The 16,838-nt window shown below is 35.4% G+C and overlaps 1 protein-coding gene across 3 annotated transcripts in view; it reads left to right on the top strand.

Moving 5' to 3' along the window:
* Positions 1 to 16,838, top strand: part of TENM3 (teneurin transmembrane protein 3) — a 1,359,158-nt gene that overhangs the window by 528,064 nt on the left and 814,256 nt on the right. For all 3 annotated transcript variants that reach the window (XM_064510997.1, XM_064510998.1, XM_064511002.1), the window contains exon 6: positions 9,761 to 9,923. The gene's annotated coding sequence lies outside the window, so the exon portion shown is untranslated. The remainder of the gene's footprint in view (positions 1 to 9,760; positions 9,924 to 16,838) is intronic.

Genomic DNA, 16,838 nt, shown 5'->3' on the forward strand with positions numbered 1-16,838 from the left:
CACCAGTCTAGTCTTCTGAGTAAGAGGATGGCTTTTCCTGACTTTATTTGGCTTTTAAGGCTCAGAATGACAAGATGAAGGGGAAAAAAATATATAATGAGCAAAGAATGGAGTTTGACAACAGTTTAATGCTATCATCTTGGAATAAGTAAAGTATTCCAGATTTCTGTAGTTCATAGAGATTAATTTGTAAGACAGGTTTTTTTATATTTTTTATATCGAACAGGATCTTAGATGGCCATAGTTGCTTAGGTAAAGTAAAAATTAGAAAATATGGACAGCAGGTTTCTTGTGACACTGTTTCCCTAGTAAGGAAAAAAGGTGGAACTGAGTGAAGAGAACAAATGTAGAAATGAGACATGCTGTTTAGTAAGTTGTAAAGAGCAAAGACAGTGCAATACTTCAGAAGAAGGGCACATGAAATCCCAGTCCAAATCTGCTGCCTGAAGGGATTGCACCCCAGATGTAGGAACATTGACCATGCCAGAGAGCATAAATAGAAAACCTGCCTACAAATGTGTGTGGTGCCTTTGATAATGAGTCTTTTTAAAGCATCTTTACACACATTCTCTCTGCTTTCTTCTCCTTTCCTCAGGGAGCTAAAAATGACAGGATAGGTCTGGACAGGATCACAAAGCCATCAGCTCCTGCTATCCCAGGAAATGACATTATATGAATGGATCTTACTGGTCAGGATTTTGTCTTCAGTATTCTAGCTGAAGTAGTGTTCCAGAACTTCTAAGCTGTGATGGCTAGAATTTTTCCTCTGGGTTTCCACATACATTATCGATAGTCAGTTATATGTATTTGTTCTCATGGCTTAGGCTTAACCTTTCTTCCATAGCATTTATTTACTGGTATAGACAGTAATCATGTTCCTTCTCAGATTTCAATTGGCTAAGCAAATCACTTGCAAGTATACTGATTAACTAGCATACTATGTAGGGTGAGTTCAGAAACACAAAAATAGTTCTATTATATAATGATAAATATCTGATACGTTGTACTCACCTTTATGCTTTATTTAGTTTAATTCAGTTTTTGAATGGTTTTTAGACTGCAAGTATTTTAAGAGTGGAATTTGAAAAAGCAAGATGGAAAGCAAAGGAATGTAAGGCAGGAGTCTAATCCTCACATTCACTGCTACTTGTGCAATATATATTGACTCCAAAAGGCTCTATAGAAATTCACTCTGTATGCTTTCATTTATCATAGGTCACAGGACCATTTCTAACCCTTACAAAAAAAGTTTTGACTAAAAGCCTCACTCTATAAAGTTTGTTTTTCCAACTATTACATATAGCACAGTGCGAAGTTATGACAAACAAATATTACAGTTCTAAAATGTCAGTGAATTATACTTGCCTCTATAAAACTGATCATATGCATGCCTAAAACAAAATGAGAAAGTGAAATGTAAACAAAATGAATGCCAAAATATTGCCAGAGAGCAGCTCTCCTGTATGTGAACCAGAGCAAATTAATTTATTGAAATAATATCCCAAAATAAAATAAGCAAGTCTCTAAGAATAGGAGTGTCACTATGTGAAGAACAATATAATATTGTCTTCTTGAATCTTACCTTCGTACTCTAGAGATGACATTGTTGAATTCAAAAATATATGGGAATAGAGCACCCCAGTTTGTACATTGACAGTTGTTTAAACTGTGAGTGGATTCTTCCATAATACTTTAATATAAAAAAAGAATGGTTAGATGAAATTTGCCAGAGTGCTGTCCGTGGAACATAAACCCATGCTTATGTATTTAGTGTGTAGTAGATATGGACAACATTTACATGTGATAGTAAAAGCTGTAGGGAAAGCTGTACCTACCACACGTTGTAGTCAGCCTCCACTTGTGCTCTTTTCACTGATCTGTCCATACTGGAGCCAGTTCTGGCATTCCTGATGTCAAAGAAGCTTATCCACAGTAAGGTCTGTTCCATCATCTCAAGCCCCTAAAAATATCATGCAATTACAGTTTTTGGGTTACAAGGTACAAAGATATAATTCTCCTTTGCATTTACTTATGAGAATTGATTTTAAAAATCCAGAAGTTCTCTTTCACTCAAAAATTGTGCATTAAAAGGTTAGGAAACTTTTTTGAGATATTGGTGCAACATCAGAGGGAATGTTCTGAGAGACAATGAATTTTAAGAACAGTGTTTGTACAGGAGATAAGATATAAGTGTATATCTTAGGGCATCTAGTAGATTAGTTTAAAACATCTAGTGTATTAAACTTCCCATCCTTAAAAATTAGGAAGTTATTAAGTGCCACTGATACACTATACAGCAACTTTAAGATTAGAACATAGGTATTTTTTCCTTTGTCCATTGATTTTCTGGGACTAATTCATTTTTACGAGGAAGCTGCTAAACATCTTGCATTTGCTTAAATTTATGGCCCTCAGATTTCAAGGAATCAGAACAGTTACAGTATAATAACTCCAGGTAATGTGTTTGTTGGGGGGGGGGGGGTCTTAGGAATTGAGGTCTAGTTTGTAAGAAAAATTACACTGATCTGTTTTTTAAAACATTTTGACATCAATAAAAGCAGTATATGAGATATCCATATTAGTTATTAATTCAAAATAAATTCACATAAATTTGGAATTCAAATGTAAAATATTAAAACTTTTATTTATTACATGCAGCAATTCTTTGTGCCATTGTTTCTTCAAATACAAATTTTAGTGTTGCAATACAAAATGTGATCATTTTAAGGGATGTTGCATTTTCTTTAAGTTGCCTCAAGATTTAGTTCTGTCTACAAAGATATTTCAATACTCAGTATTTTTATTGTGGTTTTATTTACAGATTTTATTTTTAACATGTTGTAATGCAAAATGAACACATAACACATCATTCTAACAGTATGCAGTAGTCAACAAAATCAAGTCCTTTCCCAGTATGAAGTACTTGCTTGTCATAACTATGTCAGTTTCCTGTTCTGTTCTTTAGTACTGGATTTGACAAATACACCCTATGCAATCAATGGTTTTGTCTGAACTGTAAATGGGAAGCTGCAAATGCAATTTTTTTCAAAGCATTTCTAAATTAACTGTAATAATAGAGAATATAACCATGGAAAAGGAGAGTGCAATTATAAACTTAGTTTAAGAACAGCAGTGATTATTAATTTTTTCAAAGGGAACAAATATACAAAGTATATTTGATTTATCAGTATATTACTCCTCTGCAAGTTCTGTTTTCCGCATTGCAAATATGAGAATGAATAGCAGTATAAAGACTTCAGGTGTGAAAACTTTTCAGAAATGATTTTTTATTATTTAAAGAACATTTACATCAAGAGGGTAGACTTCAGCTTCCCTGTAAGATGCCTGAGTGAATTGGGCTTTGTACAGAGAGACCGATGATTATTCTGAAGGTGAGATGGAGTGGTCCCATTCCCAGCCCACAGGCAAGCTCATAGCCACATTACCCCTCTGCTGTGCTCTTTGTTTTTCTTCACCCTTTTGGAGGCTTTCTGTCCCACCAGATCTGCATCGTTATAGTTATAATAAATGAAATAATAACTCTATCATCAAGCATTAAAAGCCAAAAACTGTTAGCAACGTAGATTTCCTACCCTTTTAACTGAAAATAAAGCAGAATCTTACCTGTCAGGCTACTGTGCTTTCATATCCAAACAGTACCATTCACATCGCTGAAGTCATCCAGGATGCTTTTACTTGAATAGAAGTCTTAGTTGTTGTCAAAGCTCTTTACGCATCTGGCAGGTGGTAGCTTTCAGGAAGAGCACAGAATGAGACTTACTGAGAGACTACATGGATTTCAGCAAAATAAAGAAATTTAGGAGGAGGAGGAATTAGGGACCACAGAACTGCCATGCAGGTGGGAAGAAAGGGATATTCATGAAAGAATAACAACCCCCCAAAAAACAGCTAGTACCTCAAGATGTTGTGGGAATGAGCTACTTTGACGTAGAGCCTAGTGTATGTGGATATAACACAATAACACTGGAGTAAAACAAAGGAAACTAACTTTTGTTAAAAGAAAATCAATAAGTAAAGATACCTTTATGTCACAGAAGTAGAATGTAAATATTAGGATATTCCTTAAAATTTACAATTCTGAGGGAAAAATAAAAAATCTGAGGGAATTACATTTAATACATGGGCAGTGTTGACATGGAAAAATGTCCAAAACGTTCCATTGGACCCATGGTATTTTATTAATATTTTAATTTTTTTGAAGTTATATTTGTTTTCCCAAACCTAAACAATTATTCTGCTCTTGGACATTGGGATCCCTGGGATACCTGCAAGAATACCACTGAAAATTTCTCTCTGACTAGTATAGTGTGCCTGCATGCACGTAGTACATTATGTAGTTACTTAATATATATAGTCTATCTGTATATTAATTTGTTTTAGAATATCTGTTAAATATATGAACTGGCAGTACAAGCAGTGGTTCTAGTTATCTAGATGGTATCATCAATAATGACACACTTGGCATGATTTTGTTTGGTCTCTGATGATGTATATGCATAGTGTAGCAATTAACCAGAAGTGTTCTCAGTTTGTGCTTGGTAAGACTTTTTTTAGGTGTTTGTACATTATATTTTCTGCTTAGTAAATGAAATTTCCATAGGAAACATATTGCCCTAGTAAGACAGCCATCACCACTGCTTTTTAAATCAAGGCGTTAATCTTAATGATATCATCACGATCTATGAGACACCTTTGCTTTGTTATCCATGAAGTTTGAGCTCAGTGCAGGATTTCTTAAAAGCAGTGGAGGGCATGCTAAAGGGAAAAAACAGTTAGCATTATCATGGTTCATTAGTGTGCTTTGCACACCAGCCAATGTACAAGAACTCCAGTGGCAAACCTTAGTAAATACATCAAAGTGATATTAAGAAAAAGAAAGGGATAATGTTAGCTTTGTTGGATAGTAAAGGAAACTGCTAGTTTTGAATCCCTATTGCAGGTGATTTTAGTTCCTCTCCCTGGAACATGTACTGAATTTTTGTAGTGTAAAAAGAAATACACTATTTCTTGTTTTCTTGTTTCATTTGTTTACCATCTATTTCGATTTAAGCTTGGTCAAAAGATTTGGTCAAAAACTTATTGCATAAGGTCTTATCTTTTTCCCCCAAGTGTTATTAATTTCCTCTTTGCTTTTGCAGAGAAAAGGGAGTCAGACTTTCTGGACTCTCTGATATGCACCTACTTATGGTGGCATTCTAGCTTAATGGATCCTTTAAGATTTTGGTCAAAGATTTTACTTCATATCATTAATACAATATTGTAATTTGATCGCAGATGCAATTGCAAGAAATCCATATTTTTTTCCTTTCCTATTCTAAATTTGATTTTAAGGTATGGTCCTAATAGTGGGTCAGGTGCCTGATAATTAAAACAGATGGATTTTTCTGCTTATCTATTTTCCTGATTATACCGTCTATTAATATCTCAGTCAAAATACATGGTAAGTGAAATTTGCAAGTACTTCAGATAATTTCCAATATTTATTGTTTCCAGGGAGAGGATCATTTATTGTCTATGCCCAGCCAAAAAAGAAAAAAAAGGCAATTTGAAATAGTTCTTGAAAGTTAATTCATCATTACTGTCTCATATGGAGCATTAAAATCAGCACTGATGTAAGGGATTGAAACTGTTAATCAGGTTTAAGCACCCACTTAGTATGTTTAACTCCATCCATACAACTTGTTATATAGCAAACTTCCGTAAAGGAGTTCCTTCCTCCTTCCCTGTCTCCCCCCTACAATAGTTATGGTTTATCCCTACCGTAAGTCTAACATAGAAAGTTATGCTTTGTTGTATTTACAGAATGTATGCTGTGATCTAAGAGCACAGTGGAAAGGGCATGAATTCATATCAGTCTGTATAATCAAGACACAAGGAGTCCTGAAGAAGAGTGTGCCAGTCTCTAGAAACTTTCAACGATGACTTCTGATGTAGTCTAACTTTGTAAAGGATATAGGAAACCCATCGTATCTTAGGGAATCAAAGTGTAGCTATTTTGAAAAAGAGATAGCAGCTGAAATACTCTGTCTGGCTTGTACTTCTCTTTGAACTAATAATTTAGATTTACATTCACTTACTCCCTCTTCTGCCGTCTTCTGAAATAGCAGTACCTTATATCAAATTATCAAGGCAGCACTTGTCAACAGTTTTTTCTACAGTACTCTGAACTACTGGATCACAACTATCTTGGTGAGTTTTGCTACAGGAATCTTAATTTACTACATGAGTTAGATGTTAACTTCATGACATATAAGAGGTTGATGCTTTTAAGTAGAAAAAGTCTTTAAAGATTGTCCTGTGAAATTACCCATGTTAACCTCTTATATGACAGTGGTGTAAGAAGATTTTTTTTCTCCACTAAAGAATGTGCTTGAGATCCTCAAGATGTGTAAGAATGTACAACATGACTGTTGTTGTATCAGCATACAGGTGGAAACAAACTATAGAAAAATCTGATTTTATCACATTTATACTAGGAGGGGAGAGGAGAATTCATATGAGCTTAATCTGATGTAAATGTGTTCTCAGATGTTATAAAAAATATCTTCAGCTGCTGCTTCTTTGGAAAAAGAAATCAATAAAGGAAGTCAGATATAGCAAATGGGAATTTCAGGCCACATGATAGTAGAGCGACCTGGCTCACTTATACCCACACACCTCTCAATCAAATAGTATAGGTACTACGATAGGATAAACTGAAGACACTCTGGCAGCCAAATAGACTTTGATCACTTTTGTTCATAGACATGACTATTTCAGTAGCCTCTTTTTTCTAAGCGACTGATCTTCCCTAAACTTTACAGTGTGTGCTCAGTGAACTTAAAGCAGCCTTTACTCATCCTGCAGACAGACATTTAATACTCATGCTGGGCCACACGGATTTTGTCTTAAAACATCAGATAAACTCTCCTTGTTACAGTTCCTTTTGTCCAGTGTATTTCACATTCTGCGAAGCAAAATTAAGTGAAAGATGAGTTACTTTTGTAATTACAATGTTTTCATTAATTTAATTTTATAGTAGAAAGCAAGTTTGAAGTAACTAATTTGCCTACATTTATTTTATAATAGTGTGTTGTTTGTTTTCATGATACATTAAGATATTATACACAATTAAAGATGGTAAGTATGCTCACCTTAGTATTTCTGAAGAGAAGGCCAAGAAAGTTCACTTTTGCCCAATGAGGATAGAGGGGTACAAAAGGCATAATAAAAACTGCCTTATTTTTTGGCTGTTTTTAGCGATAGACTACATACTGGAAAATGACATAGTGGTAGAAACATACTATGTAGCCCTTGGTCCTGCTTCTCCTCTTGTACCTATATGGCGTTTTGCTGGATCCAAGATGTAGTAATTATTTGTTGTGTATTTTGTCCAGCTCAGAGCCTAACGGGTGGGCTTTGTGCAGTCTGTGAAATACTGCGTGCACAATATAAAACTGAAGCCATATGTTGCATGTTCTGGGTGTGACATGAAGGCAGGTGGTTGTTAGAGCATTTAAAGCCTGCTGAGGTAATGCTAGACAACTGTGGAATATAAAGAGGGCCAAACTTGGAGTTCTGTTGTCTATACTGGCTCTTCAGCACGACCCCTGCAGTGGGATATTCCCTACGCTGCACCAGTTTTTACTCCAAAAAAGAGCCCAGGAAAGAAACAGTATTTAAGTAACATGGACGAAAAAGTTATCAGACCCTGGAACTGAACTGCAGGGCTGTTGTTTGGTAGTGTAGACAAAGCCATAGTTTACTCCTGCTAGATCTACACTGATGCTCAGGGGAGTTAACCAGATCCTGTTGCTACCTCTCTACCAGTCATAGTAATTGTTGACCCATGCAGAATACGTATTACACTCCCCCCGAGAATGAAAAGCAGCTATGTTGTCTCAGGCCTCCCAGAGGCGTTGAGACTATCACAAGCAGAGCGTTACTCAGAAGTTGTGGGAGTGGTGCCGCCTTGCTACACAGTCTTTCCCTAATGCTACAGGAATTATAAATAACTTTTCTTAGAACATCTCAATCTCTAGTCTGTCTAGGGAAAACCCTAAAAATAACACATCTTCTATGGTCATTTATAGTCAGAAGTACCAGTTTAAACACAGAGTATGGAAAGAAAGGTAAAAACTGAAGCTCTTTGTTTTCCATGGAGAGGGAAAGTCATCCAAGAAGACATGTTCAATAACACCGGCTTTAGATTTTGAGCTCCCTAGGAAGTCACTGTACAGAGGATTTTCTGAAACGCCGTCTTGTCTTCTACCGCCTTTTAGTTAATGTTGCTTTGTAATCCCTGGTATTCAAATCCAAAGAGATACTTTTTCATTCCTTTTCTATTCATTTGAAATTATTCATTATATCACTACTTGCTCTTTTCGTGACTGTGCCTAACCTTTTAGACGTAATCAATATAAAGCAATAGTGATCACAGAAAGTTAGCGTTTTCTGCATTATCAGATTCAAAATCTTTTGCAAGGTTGTGAATATTTACAATGCTTTGGGTGAATGAAAGACAATTACCAAAAAATACAAACATAATTCTTCAATAAATATATTCTTTAATTTTTTTATATATAAATAATGATTTCCAGAAACTAAGGATCCTTTCTGCTTTGTTCATATTTAATAGTTTACTTCTCTTTGCTGCTTTAGTAATTAAGTCTTATGACATTCCAGAAAGCATAAATGCTGCTGAGATATTTAAGTTTAGAGCAACCTCTTGATGTACAAACAAAACAAATAAAAAAAAGATACCCAGGATCTTAACAAGCTGTTTTGCTTTTACCTTTGAAACACAATTGAATGGTGAAGTAACATGGCCTACTCAAACTGTCCTAGCCTGGTTATTAACTAGAACCTCCTTTTGAAATTCATTGCCTTCAATTACATTTTTTAAAGAATTTTAATTATGTGCCTGAAAAGAATAAAGATGCTCCAGGCTCCATTTGTTTATCATGGAAGGCCTAAAAAAATGAGGACAGAGCTTCCCAGCTCATGCAGGGGTTGCAGAGCGAGAGGGATGACTTTTAATTCGACAAGTTCAGAGAGATTTCTTAGTTTGACGCTCACAGCAGGGGGTCTTTGAGTGCCTGGCAATACTTCAGCATTCTGCGCTTTGAAAGTCTTTCCCTGCAGCAGAAATTGTATCAAAAGCCAATGATAATATTCCCTGCAAGGTAAAGGACCCTATTGAAGATTTCTAGAGCTGTTTATTTATTCATCACAGTTTTTTTCTTTTGGGACATATCAGGCATATAGGTAATAATTCACATAGATGATAGAAAAATGTATTAAATAAATAAATAAATTGGAATCCCTCATTAATTCTTCACCTTTCTCTTAAGTTTTCTGTAGACCACATACACCTATAAAATTCCCTGTCATTCTTTGTCACATATTCTGCATACAGTCTTTACTTCATATCTCAGTTTTTCCCTGTTTTTAACAGAATTGTCATTTCTGTCTGCCTTCGACCCCCAGCTGAGTACACAACATGTTTATGGCCATTTCCATCCACTAAACCCTCAAAGTGATTGATTAATTTTACAGAACGATATTCAGTTTCTTAGGGGTCTTTTTAAATCTTAATTTTTAAAGTAGATAAAGTGAGATAACTGTTTTGGAGCCAAGATTAAAGCCTTATTTATATTCCAGAGATCAGAGTTTTAATGTTTTTGCATTACTTTTATTTGAAAAGTGTACACATATGTTTTCCTTTCTGTTTTTGTTTTGTTTTGTTTTGTTTCTGCAGCAGAGCTGGGACTGTGAGACTACGACGTCTCCCTTGTGTAATGTCAATGTCGGCTATCACTTTGGCAGAATCAGCCAGTTCAGTGAAGACAGAAAAACCCTCCTTCCCTCCTGTTTTTTCATCTGCTGGTGGCATTCAAAGTGACCTTCCCTTATAAATATTGGTGAGTGACCACATGGGGAAAGCAGTTCCTTGGTGCAGAGGAACTTGTTTCAAAAAAGCAATGGTGACCTGAGGGTTTTCCATTTTTTCAAAGTATAAAAAAGCATATGCAGGTTTTTTCTCTTCAATAATAACTTGCGATATTTAATAGCATTTATTTCTCTGCACTTTAGCAAACCTGAATTTTCTGCTTTGTGCTGGCTAAGTGGTCTGGAATGATATAACTTTATCATAGCACACCAATTCTGGCAAGATTAGACTTCCTAAGAGTAGGATTTAAGAAAGAAAGCCATAGGCTGCTTTTTGGGACTCTTCTGGTTTGGGAAGCATGTCTAGAGTAGAATCACAGCTCTGCAGAAATTCCGATACCCACAAGGCAGTCCAGGAAAGCTGTCGTAAGTGTAATAGTTTCACAAGGCTGTTCTAAATTATATAAAGTTTAGTACTGAAAAAGTTTTCAGACCATTTGAGGCTATCTCAGCTGATTTATCCTGATCGAGACATGCAGTATGCCTAAAGGAGTTTTCAATGTTGATAACAGATGTGTAGATAGTGAAAATGCCACCCATGCCCTTAATTTAGGAATATTTACAGTACCATAATACAGAACACTACAAAATACATACATACAAAAAAATATTTAACCTGTCTTGGAATAGTTTGGAAGATGTAAATCCGTGGAGAATCTAAGACTGGAAATTATTGTATAGATATTTATTCTACAAATATTGCCATAAAAGAATGACTTAGCCAGTTGCCATTCACTATTATCTATGTTGTTGTAATTAGCTCCTATTCAGACTACAGTGAGATAACTGTGATGTATCATTTATCACTATATGATAAGTAATGTTTGGTTTCTTATTATTTTTCTTAACCACATGTGCACGTGAAGTATGTCAATTTTAAGGAACTTAGCAGCTTAAAAAGAAATATTATTTGGAGAGTCATCGTGGCACCAGCCTAACAAAATGATGACTTTTCATCAAAGGAACACTTCCAGCAAAAGGAAGGGCTGGTGTACGTAGTGTATGTGTCTCTTGTGTAAAAAATGAGGAGTTAGAAGTTCCCCAGCTATGTGTTAGGATTGTAACTGATTTCCCTGGCTACTAGTTATGAATGATCGGGGGACAGAGTGGAGAAGAGAAGGAAGAGGGCAAAAATATAGCAGCACTGCATAAATGACTATGTTGTATCAATGTTCTTTATTTATTTATTTCTGTAATAACTATGTCATGGAGTCTTGCTTATTTTTGTGTTAGCATTGGGGTATACAGCTAAATCAGTATCAGCTTTGGCTTTGAGTATTTGTGTGGCTCTCTTAGAACTGACTTTAGTCTTCATCCTGTTCCAGGGTCCTTGAAATAATGATTTCAAAAAATGAAAGAATAAATAAATATGATATTGGATGAATACATTTTCTACAACTTTATATCTACTAACATTATGCTAGTCAGAACCATATTCTACAACTTCTACTTCAATAATGTATGATAAGGTTGCATACCACTTAAAACAAGAGAGAAGGTGAAGTTGCAAAACATTTTGACTTTGAAAAAGTCCTTCTTTAACAGTGGTGCAATTCTAAAGTTGTCTGTCAACTCATTTTTTTACAGGATGTAGCATAGCTTTACAGTAGCTGTACTGAACAACTTACTGCTCGATCATTTTTGAAATTTTGCACATGTAGCTGCTTTCCTTAAAACTGAATAAAGCAGAACTATTGACAGTCCTTAACCAATAGTTAAAGACATATATAGATCCTCAGGATTTTTTTGTTTCCCGTGCAAGATTCCAAGTATAAGCATACAGATCACAACTCATTATTTTAAATTATAATGACATTTTTGGAAATCTTGTCAGAGCAGCTGGTATACTAATAATAGGTAATGGGATGATTGTAGGCTCTTTTGGGCCCATGTCAACTGCTGTATCCTCAGTAAGAGAATACAGCAGCTTTGCAGAACCTAGGATGTGACCAGAGAGGATCATCATTTTGACTGTTTATTTATCAGAGCATTTCTGATAGATCCCAGGATACTGCTTACCAATCAGCTCTCAAAAAAATAGTGGTTTGTTTACTTGTGACTACATCAAACATTAGAAAGAAGTGACAAAGCATGCCAATAATTTCTAATTTTATGTTTTCCAGTTTAAATTTCTCTTCCATACAATCATGTACTTCAGTCTGATATGCCAGATGGTTCTAGAGTCAGTAAAATGCTGTTTCCATTGCATTTTGCATGTATTTGATATTTTGTTTCAGTTTGACATTATAGAAAGGGTAAGGGGGCTTACTTTAAGAAAACAGACAGGAGGAGAGAGTGAGAAATAAATATATTAGATATTATGTATCTATATATATATTTATAATTCTTGCTTTTATGTGAAGAAGGTGGGATTCAGCACATTGCTGGTTATAACCTATTGTGTCAGAACAGAGTTAGTCCATCTCTGATTACTATTTTATTTTTTTTAAGCCTCGACTATTTTTCAGAAGTTTTGGGAAAAATCCAGTCTAAGCTCTAACACAGAAAGCTTTAAAGACAAGTTTACCCCTTTGAAGACAGTAGCTCTGAACTACATATGAAGGCTTAATGAGTATACTTCCTTGCAGCTTGGTTCAAATATTGATTGATTGTGCACACTGCATTAACTTCTAGTAATATAAACTATCACCAGTCTTAAACAGTGTGGCTCTCCCTAAGTAAAGGATTTTTCTCCAAAAGGATATACATTTTTCTTTTTATCTGTAAGTTTTCCCTCATTTTTAATACCATTTTCTTGTTCCTTCCTAAACTCTTAGGACTCTGACGGAAATGGTATGTAATACTTTTATTTTTAAACAGAAAGTTACACGCTGCCAGCTAGGTGAAACAAACTGTTTTCAACGAACCAATTTCAACTGCAACCCCAATTTCCCTATTCCACTTATCTCCTGTTACCCTCTTTGGCTGAGAAACAAGAGAGCTGTGGTTAGTCTGCAGCTCTGTGAATGGTAAGCAGGCCAGACAGCTTCTGTCAAAATGCCTGAATTCTGCCCCTATTTCTTTCTCTTCCTGGGGATAGTAATTTGGATCTCCCTCCCTGAAACTTGTAGGAGCTTAATTATCTTTAAGACTTCCTTTTTCTGATTGGGTTAACTTTTGATAATCACCCAGCTGAAAAGTTGTTGAGCAAGAGAAGGGGAGACAGGCAAAACACACATAGCCTTAGATAAAGCTAAAATGTGCAGGCAGGAAAAAGATCAAAGTAACTGGGATCCATATGCTCTGATTGGAAGTAAGGGACAACTCAATAGTAGAGAATTTTTCCACAAACAGTTCTTATAATTAAAAAGCAAATTTTGATGAACCGTACTTATCACTCTTAATTCCTTGTTTGAACTTTTGTTTGTTCAAACACCAAATAAAACAAACAATTCCCCCCAAAGTTTTTAACTTAGAAAATACATTAAAGTGAATTACTGATGTTGGGCTGAGATTTTACAGTGATTATTTAACTAAATCATTCCAATTGCTCATGAGTAAGTCTGATTTTCCAATAAGAATATAAAATACAGCCACTGATTATTTGTACACAATGTTTAGAGCTCAAGGAAATTCATAGATAATTCTGAATAGTCAAAATATCACAGACTTTCTGTTGGATACTTGAATAACATATACATGCAATTCATCAGGTAAACATACCGTTAAAATTAATTTTAGCACGTTACAAGCAAAAATGAAAAATAAAAAATGAAAAATGAGATACAGACATGGAAATCATGAAATTAGGTTTTTCCTACTTGAGCTGCATTTTGATAATACTATTTGTTTGAGTACAAGAGAAACTCCAAAAGAAACTACAAAATGAGATTGATGTACTATCCTCCATGAAATACTGGGGCAAACTGGGCTTAGTAGGGAAAGCTATTGTGTACAGGAAGCAAATGAAATGTGCCAAAAACATTTTGACTGACAGCATTTAGGAAGCACCAGCTGATCGTGCGGCAGCACTTCAGGTAACTAAGTAGCTGTCTTGTCTGCTTTTCAAACATCCAGGTCAAAGTTATTATGCATGTATTCTTGTTACTTTGTTACAGTTACTTGGCAAATAAAATATTTTTCGGTATTGTTCATTTGTTAATAAGCTATTTAGCTTATTGCAAGAGAATGGTGGAGGAGACATTTCAGAAATTTCTTTAGGTGTCTTCTTTTGGATTCCTTTTTTTTGGTTTCTGTTTTTGCTTTTAGACATATAACAGAGAAATTTAATTTAATTTAATTTTGATTCAGATTAAATGCATTTTCAAACTAGAGAAAAGATTTGGAATTACCAAATTGTGAATTTTAGGATTTTATAGTTACTCTGCAAAGGGACTTCTGTGTGAGCATCATGGAGAATCTCACTGCTTAACTTTGAAGCAGCTACTGCTTGGACTAGCATCCACAATTATGTATTGTGTGCTTAGAGCTAAAAGTGAGGTGTTTCAGCATAAGAGGGACTGAGTCTGGAGTCAGGTCAACTGGAAAGTAGAAAATATGGAAAAAAGGTATGCCATAAGTTTCATGGTCTCAGGCTGCTGAGAAGCTTCTTTGTCAGAGCAGGAATCACAGCTAACCAGAAGCGGATGAATGCTGGGAAGTTACAGCTGTCCATGTTCGTATCTGAGTTTAAACCCTAGCTCACTGACCATTCCTAACTTTAGATTTCTGGCCCTTGCCAGTCTCTCACTGCAGGCACAGGCCTTTCCAGAGACAAGAACATGAGGGAAGCAAGCTTCTGAATGAGCTTCGTCTTCCCTCTTATACAGTCTAGACATCTGCCTTACAGTAATCTGGGAAACTTTAGAAAATAAAAGGGAATGGAAGGAGCAGAAAAAGCATAACTGTAGCCTCATGGTTAGTGTACTAGTGAAGAAAGAAAGAGTTCCAATCCTGCTCTCAAGGGCTGCTTCTGTATTTTTCACTGAACAGTCTTTGAAGAAACACATTTTCATCTTAAGAGCTTGGTTTGTTATAACAAAGAATGTGTTGACTTAACAAAAATTATTGAAAATTCACATAAAAGTAGGATTTATATTTTATTTGTTTTTGTATGTTATAGATTTGGAAGCAGACATGCTTTTCAAATTCCTTTTTTCAGAATCTCAACCAGTAGAAAAAATCTCATTTTACCTGTCCTACATATCCTACGTTATACTTTGTTTCACTTGAATCCAGTGGCATTTCTGTCAGGTATACAGATTTTGAATGCTTTTCTATGATTGCTGTGCAAATGTATGATTAAAAGGGGGTTCTGGAACTTCGGTTATATCAGACTTAGTTAAAGAAACTTCACATGCATTTAATCAAAGTGGGAATGTGTGTATACAAACAGACAGAAGACAATTAATTGCTATAAAAAAGGAGGGATTTAAGGCCAAGCGAACTTCTGAATTACCAGTTTGTTGCTTTTATTCCTGGTAACTTCTGATTGACATAGCCATTGCATTACTGTTAAAGAAACCAAAATGAATAGAGCATCAGTCTGCAGTTACACTTTTGCATGGTCAGTGAGCTGTGACCATCTGACAGCAACCTGCAGCCAAATTGAAGGTTTTCCAGCCAGCAAGATATATAGAGGGGTACATTAATTAGGTCCTTGCTCAACTAAATATTCAAGCAGTCTAAAGTAGACATGAGAGATGAAGATAGTTTAAAAAATTATTTTCTTTTACTGCCCTGCTTAAGGCATTTTCAAAGTTTTCATGGTTTGTAGTTTTATTTATCTCTTCTGTCTGCTGCTCACACCATTCCTCATCAGATTTTCAAGGCCCAGCACTAGGAGTTCCCTGTATGATGTGCTAAGGCAACATTAGCACTTGCAACAAACATAATGGGCTAAATTAGAGAGGTCTGTTTCCCTCGCATGTCCTCAGCAATGTATGCCAATATATTACTTCTCTTCTAACATAAAGCATGAATTTAAGCATATCTGCAAGTCTTCTTTGTCTTCCAGTCATATTCTGTGTTCTCCATTCTGTGTTGGAATTGGCTTGTCTCCACAACAATCCAGTTTGTGTGTACACGTTCCCACTTTATGGGCCAGTATAGAAGGCAAATTTAGACAGATGTAACAGGAGCCAAATTTCATCTTCAGGGCCACATGCATGATCTTATAGATGTTGCCCTGGCCCATGGTAGTATTTCTGGCACAAAGGTTAATCCAGTGGATTATGCTAATTTATTGCTGTAGTAGAAGAGAATGCATTGTGTATAGTAGAAGAGAATGTATATTTATTGTATTAGCAAAGAGAATTCCTGCTTCAGCTGGTGGGGTCTGACCTGCTAATCAGAACCATGTACAGATGTAGACAGGATTTATGCCTTATTATTTTCTAGTGTCAATATTAATAGTGATTATTAACATATGATTAATTTATATGTCAGCATGAAATTTTGAGATGAAGTTAAATGTGCTAAACTTCCAATTGAAAAAAAAACAGCAATAGAAAAATAAAATTGAGAAAATTAGGTCTTTAGGGCTAAATGAGATATCAGTCTGGTTTAAAATTTTCAAAAATGCCTATACCCATTTTGAAACTGAATATACACATTTAAGAGCCTGTGATCCACTCATTTTTAGTTTTGAAATTGAACTAGTTGCTTGAGAACTGTCAAAAATCTTACCAAGTTTTTTTTTTAATCATTCCATACATGAATGAAACATTCACAGCAAAGCAAGGTCCAAATCCTGCAAGTATAATAATTCCTTAAGGACATATACAGAGGTAAAATCATTTTCAAGATGTGGACAGTTAAAAAGGGGAGGCCTTTGCTCCATTGTGAAGTGCCCTTACTGTGTTAGGGCAGAACTGTATCAGGAGAATACTGAGGTCAAGCTAGCTTCAGGCATTGATAAATGCTAAGTTACCAGGAGCTGAACACTG

Source organism: Dromaius novaehollandiae, chromosome 4 (assembly GCF_036370855.1).
Source record: "Dromaius novaehollandiae isolate bDroNov1 chromosome 4, bDroNov1.hap1, whole genome shotgun sequence".
Taxonomy (NCBI): domain Eukaryota; kingdom Metazoa; phylum Chordata; class Aves; order Casuariiformes; family Dromaiidae; genus Dromaius; species Dromaius novaehollandiae.